We start from the raw sequence: 7500 nt of genomic DNA, 5'->3' as shown, positions 1-7500 counted from the left end.
CTTGCCACACAGCCACGCCTGTGCTTGTGTGTATATATATATATATATATATATATATATATATATACACATACATACATACATACATACATACATATGAGGTCTGATCAATAATTATCCGGACTGTTGCTATAGTAACGAAGTTAAAGCTCGCAGTGTGAAACTGCTTGGCAAAAATCGACCTTAAACTTTGCTGTGCATGCGCACTAAGTTAACTATCTACCTCACTTCTGTTCTCTACAGCAGCGCATGGAAGGAAGGTGTGTAGCGTGTGATCATCGCATTGACCATGACAGAGAAAGTTGCCATTGCGATACCTGCTCAGAGGCGTATGCAAAGTTTTAGAAAGTGTATGGAAAGGAGTGTATGCACCGCACACAGGTGTATGAGTGGTTCAGACATTTCCAAGGGAACCGAAAAAATATCTATATCGACGAAAGTTCTGGGAGACCCGCAACAAGCAGAACTGAGAAAAGCATCGTGGATGTGCGTGCAGCTGTGAGGTTAAATCGTCGAATCACCATCCGTGAGTTATCCGTAGATGTGTAGATTAGTTACAGTTCAGTTCAGTCGATTCTCATTGAAGATTTGGGTATGAGACGCGTGTCTGACAAGTTTGTGCCAAAACTACTTTCAGCTGACCACAAAGACACCCGGGTTTCAGTTGCACAAATTGTCCTTGATTGTGTCGAGAACGATAAAAACTATTTGAAAACTTTGTGTAGGCCTCTGGCAGGTGCAGATTCTCTGCTCAACTTTCTGTCATGGTCAGTGTGACGATCGCACACTACACAGCTTCCTTCCAAGTGCTTCTGTAAAGAACGGAAGTGAGCTAGATAGTTAACTTAGTGCGCATGCACAGCAAAGTTTAAGGTCAATTTTTGCCAAGCAGTTTTACACTGCGAGCTTTAACTTCGTTACTATGGCAACAGTCCGGATACTTATTGATCAGACCACGTATATGAATTGGATAATCTCATTTTCTCCTAACTCAATTTTTCAGAGAAATACCACCAGCTCTTTGATATGATACTAACACAGAGGACGCTATATGCCAACAAACATCAATAATAGACTGTCATGCAATTGTCCTATGAGGTTTCTGCTACACTTTGAAATTATATTCGTCATACTTAGAGTAAAATGTTTTCCTTCTAGTTTATATATTCTCACCTTCTCCTTTACGAAACATACTTTCTTCAAACAACCTATTTACTTGAGAAATGCATATCCTCCAAAATACATCAAACTTAAATCCAGAAGTTTTCAAGTTTAAGCTACTTACAGAAGAATGGTAGTTTTCGTGTAAGGATATTATCTGTGTCGAGCGTTTGTGTGTATGTGTGTGCTTGCGAAGAAATTTTGCGTCATTGAAATTTACAGCAATGCGGATAACAAAAGTAATAAAAATATATAAATGTTTCTGCAGAAATATTTTGTTAATTCTGATATTTGGAGTTAAAAAAAAAAAGAAAAAAAATCCTTTTACGATGATGTTAAGGACCTAGAAAGGGGAATAAACTGTGTGTCCATTAGACTGACGTCTCAAATAACAAATAATTTGTTTCTTCGTTTTTTTGTTTTCTCAACGTCTTTGTAAAAGGTTTTTTTTAAACCGAAATGTCAGGACTGAATAAGTAAAAATTTCTAAGGCAATATTTCAGCGTTTTTTTGCTATTGTCAGTTTTTATATTTAATGTTAGACCAGCATTGCTATCACCTTTCATCGTACTGGTTTCCTATGTATTCCGCAATGGTTAAAGCAAACTATAACACAGACAAACAAACATACACAGATAGACACAAAACGCACACATATATGCCCCTATATATATTATATTACATATACATACATACGCGCAAGCTGTGTGGTAAGAGGCTTGCTTTCCAACCATATGGTTCCGAGTTCAGTCCCACTGCGTGGCACATTGGGCAAGTGTTTTCTACTATAGCTCCGAGCCGACCAAAGCCTTGTGGGTGGATTTGGTAGACGGAAACTGAAAGAAACCTTGCGAGTGGATTTGGTAGATGGAAACTGAAGGAAGCCAATCGTACATATATATATATATACACAAAAACATATGTGAGTGTGTTTGTAAAATATATGCATATACAAATATACATTCTTTTATTCTATTACTTGTTTCGGTCATGCTGGAGCACCGCCTTTAGTCGAACGAATCGACTCCAGGATATTCTTTGTAAGTCTAGTACTTATTCTATTGGTTACTTTTGCCGAACCGCTAAGTTACGGGGACATAAACTCACCAACATGGGTTGTCAAGTGATGGTGTGGGGACAAGTAAACAAACACGCACATACACACTCACTCACACATATACATATATGTGTGTATATGTATATATACGATGGGCCTCTTTCAGTTTCCGTTTACTAAATCCATTCACAAGGCTTTGGTCAGACCAAGGCTATAGTAGAAGACACTCACCCAAGGTGTCACGCAGTGGGACTGAACCCGGAACTATGTGGTTAGGAAGCAAGCTTTTTACCACACGGCCACGCCTATTTACATATATATATATATATATATATATATAGTAGTAGTAACAGAAAAGAGGAATTTCTGCTGTACCCACGTGGTGTATTGTAATGTATATAAGAAATTAAAAAAGGAAAATATGCACACTTACATGGTTATAATATAATTTTTAATATATCGACCGGTTTCGCAATCGCTATTCATGATATAATGTTTAATTTATATGAATATATTTTTTTTTTCCTTAAGAAGAAATTTGGTCCATGTTGTCTGTAATGAAATTCACGAGTGAATGATTTTATAAGTTGACAAGTAAAGGGAGGTAATTGGTTGTTAATATTGTTATTGTTGTGTGTAAGGGAGATAACTGTTTAGGTTTTGAGCAGGGAATAAATATGTGTACAGAAAGGAGACAGGTTTAAAAAAATGGGACCTTGTTTAGTAGGGGAATTATGTACAGTGATGTAATATGTAAAAATATAAACGTTGGTTATGCGTGCATATTAAGACGCGTTTTGTATTTTTCAATGAAAAAAGTTTTTTTATTTAAGCGTTCTAGTTGAGAGATTGTGTATTTGCACTGGTAGAAAGGGAAGACTGTAAAATTTGGTTGGATGTTACCTGCACATTTTTCTATGTGTTCACTAAGAGGAATTTGTCTGTATTGCGGGAAACGGATTTGCTCCTTATGCAGAGTGATTCTCTTCCTCAAAGTTAAACTCGTTTGTCCAATGTACTGATGACTGCAACCCGAGCAGGTTATTACATAAATTAGGTTCTCAGAGGTACAGGTGAAACTAGTTTTAATTGTGAACCTCTGTCCTTGTTTCAAAAGGAAATCCGAGCCTTCAAGCAGGTTGGGGCAGGTTCCACAGTTCGGGCGTCCACATTTTTCAACCGTTGGTTTCGTGGTTGTTTTGTAAAGCTTCGCATTTGTTAGTAGTCTCTTTAGCGATTTGTCTTGTTTTTTGCATTTGATGAGCTTGTGTGTTTTCAGGATGTCGTTCATTTTTGGATCTCTAGTTAGTAAAGGGAGAGTTTGCACAATAGTGTTGAATGCCTCACTGTTTCTGGGGTTGTGTGTTGATATAAAAAGTAACATAGAGTTCGGCTAGTCCATTCTTCCAATCCCCCAAGGATGTCAATGACTCTCACCACATCTCCCCGTTTGCGATTAACTTCCATTGGAAGTTAATACTATTTTTTAATTTATTTTTCTTTCATCACATCTCCCTTTTTGAGATTTTCTTTCTAGGGAAGTTTAATATTTCATCCGTTTAGGCACTACTTCCAACCCTTCTGTTTGTTTCTTCTTTCTTGTGCTGCTACGACTAGGTTGATTTCTTGTGGTGTAGGAACATCAAAGGTGTCATAGAATACTTCCATGCGTATCAGTTTTCTTTTTTCCGTATATCTATTTTTTTTGCTGGTTTTAAATGCTTTCGTGATCCCATTTTTCACCTCTTATAATACATGTATTTTGCCTACTCTTTGTGTTGCTACTCCGTCTTCCCAATCTTGTCTTCCATTTTTATATATATTTTAAAAACACCTTGTCACTGATATTAAAATACTTTGTATTTTTAGTGTTTTCCTTATTTGTTTTTCTTACTAGTAGCAGCTTGTCAAAATTTGGTTTTATTTTTCGAGCAAACATTAGTTCTGCAAGCAACTTGCCTGAAAAAGCGCTCAGGTTTGATGTTATCCTATTAACCCTCAAGAATTGTGTAAATGCTGCGTCATTGACTAGCTCGTTTCTTGATTTCTTTAATGCTCTTATAAGTGTATCCATGAACCTTTCCGCTTGCCCGTTAGATCTTAGGTGACACGGAGGAGTAGTAATATGTTCAATTGAGTACATCTTGCAAAAAGTCTTAGATTCATGCGCCGTGAATTGTTTACCGTTATCGGAGACTGTGGTATCCAGGACACCATTCCTAGCAAAAGGATCGTGTAGAAATTCAACTGTTACCGTGAATGTCGGTTTTCTGCATTTACACATTTCTGACCATCTAGTAAGGTTATCTACCACAATTGGATAATATGATCGGTTTAACAATCCTGCGAAGTCTGTGTGTAGTCTGGACCATGGAATATCGGTTGAAATTTTATAGGATGAATTTTTATAGGTGGTGATTTCGATGCGAGAGCACACCCTCTGCGGGATTTTACCAACTTCTCGAAATCGAGATCCATTTTTGGCCAGTAAACATAACTCCTCATAAGCGACTTCCTTCTAGAAATTCCTGGAAGTCCAGTGTAGAATTCAGATAACATTCCACCTTGTGAGGTAGGCATTACGACCCTCTATGCTTACATAAGTACATTATCACATATCGAACATAAATTCAAAACTGCTACGTCCAGTCACACGTATTTTTAATTTTTTCTTCTGATCTCACTATTCATTTTTATGATAAACTCATCCGTCTCTGCCTTAATTTTTATTTCTTCCAATGTCACAGGCAATTCACGCACAACAATTCACAATATATTTTCTATTTCATTTTCGGCTTTTAACGCCGCTATCACTGTGTCTTCTAGTGGTATTAGCCTTGACAAACCATCTGCATGTCCCAATTTTGTCGATGGCAAATATTCCATCTTGAAGTCGTAATTCAGGAGGATCGTTCCCCAGTGCTGCAATCTGTTGGCTGTATGAGTTGGGATACCCTTTTTCCATCCATTAACTAACCATCCGCTCAGTCGAAGTCGACTCTCGGTTATTCGATGGATCAGTGTTCTTCAGCCAGTTCTATCCTGGGTCGCTTCTTTCAGATTGGCCATGGTCATTCCCGTGTCACTCTTGATGGTGTCAAGCCAGCGGGTTCTTGGTCGGCTTCTTCCTCTCTTGCCACTGAACATTCCGAGCATGATGTCCTCCAGGGATTTTCTCCGCATAATATGACCGAAATATGCCAATCTATGCTTGGTGATCCTAGCTTCTAGCGACAGTTTCGGCTTGATCTGTTTAAGAACTTCTCAATTGGTGAGCCTCGCTGTCCATGGAATCCGTAAAAGTCTTCTCCAACACCAAAGCTCGAATGCATTTATTCTCTTCTGGTCAGCTTTATTTAGTGTCCAGGTCTCGCATCCATATGTTGCTATTGGGAAGACGATTGCATTCACCAATCTGCATTTGGTAGCGAGGCTGATGTCTCTACTCTTCCAGACCTTTCTCAAGCTGACCATTGCCTCTCTGCCTAGTACTATCCGCCGTCTTATTTCTGGAATGTAGTTACCATCTCGATTTATTTTGGAGCCAAGGAAGATTAAATCATCAACCACTTCGATCTCTTCATTATCGATCTTGATGCTGATGTTTGTTGTGGCTGCTGTTGACATGATCTTCGTTTTCTTGACATTGAGGTACAGCCCAAATTTCTTACTCTTTTTCTTGACTAGCAGGATAAGATTCTCTAGATACTTATAATTTTCTGCCAACAATAATCGATGGTAGTCTATCTGCAGACAGAACCTTCCTCCATGTATAAATTTATGGAATTTTGTTACTGCAGATATGATGGCTAATGCCTCTTTTTCTATTTGACAGTAGCTTTTCTCAGTCGGCAATAATGAACGCGAAGCATGAGTTACTGCTTTTAGGCTACCATCTTCATACTTGTGTAAAATCATAGCTCCGATACCACTTTCACTAGCATCGGGTCAAAATGTGATAACAACAATTCCGACGTTAAGACGCTCTTAATTTCTTCAAAAGCTTTTTGGCATTTTCCCGAAAAGTTCCACTTAACGTCCTTTTTTAACAAATTATTCAGAGGTGCTCTTAAATCATGCATATTCGGTATGTATACCTGGTAGTAATTTGCGAACCCCAAAAATGCTTGTAACGTTGTAATGATCGTCGTGGGGAGGCATATTTTTTATTGCACTCGCCCTAGACGGGTCTGCTCTGCGTCCATTTTCATCAATAATCTGGCCTGGATAAAAACAAAATTCACTCTTTTCTTCACTGAGCTTGAAACCATACCCTTTTATTCTTTCGAAGACCTTTTTAACATGTTCAGCATGCTGACCTTGAAATTCACTTTTTATGAGTACGTGGTCAAGGTAAGCTACAGCGAAATCCGAACCTGCGAGCATAATGTCCATAACTTGTTGTAAAATGCTAGGTGCTGCCTTTATACCAAAGGGTAGTCGACTAAATTTATACAACCATTTATGGGTATTTAAAATAAATAAATGTTCCTTCTCGAGCCATGCTAGGCTCATAAGGGCCGGTTTCCCGGTTTCAGTGGCGTAAAAATTCCCCACCAGGACGGGACGCCGGTCCGTCGCAGGATTACTCATTTTTTCCTGCTGAATGGACTGGAGCAACGTGAAAATGAAGTGTTTTGCTCAAGAACACAATGCGTCGCCCGGTCCAGGAATCGAAACCACAACCCTGGGAACATGTTTTACTTATGTGCCCTTTTTGCCCACACCCGAAGCATTTTAGTACTCTGCCCTCAACAGCGACCTTCACTCTTGTATCATCCGGAAGGATGACGAACTCCAGTTTGCTATCAATATCTGTTGGTGTGGCCCTGGATTGTTGCTCTTAAGCCGCTTCCACACCAGTGCTGGGTACCTTTTTCTTCCAACTCCAATAATGTCACCTCTTCTTTTATGCTGGCGAAGGCCGCCGCCAGGAGCCACATTGGTTTGATTTCGAGTCGAACCCGTTTAGCATTATTTTCGTCGTTCTTTTGCCGAGAAATGACGGCAGAAGAGCTAATCCGTTTGTCTGCAGGGTGGTCGCCGAGTCCATCTTGGCATCTCTCTAAGTCACAAACTACGCTTCCACCGTTCCAAACTTTCTTCCGGGCTTAACGTACGCCAATTTATATATAATAGACTTTAATGCCTTTTCAATTTCTTCTATCGACGCTATCTCTATTTTTCTGGTCTTCAAAGATAGCATCTTATAAACAATTGTTCTCTTAATTCTTTCCATCACCTCCTTGGGGGAATTTAGCCTCACGTTGTCTCCCTCCCCT

This window comes from Octopus sinensis, linkage group LG1 (genome assembly GCF_006345805.1).
Source record: "Octopus sinensis linkage group LG1, ASM634580v1, whole genome shotgun sequence".
In the NCBI taxonomy this organism is placed as follows: Eukaryota; Metazoa; Mollusca; class Cephalopoda; order Octopoda; family Octopodidae; genus Octopus; species Octopus sinensis.
Note: the sequence above shows the minus strand (reverse complement) of the source record.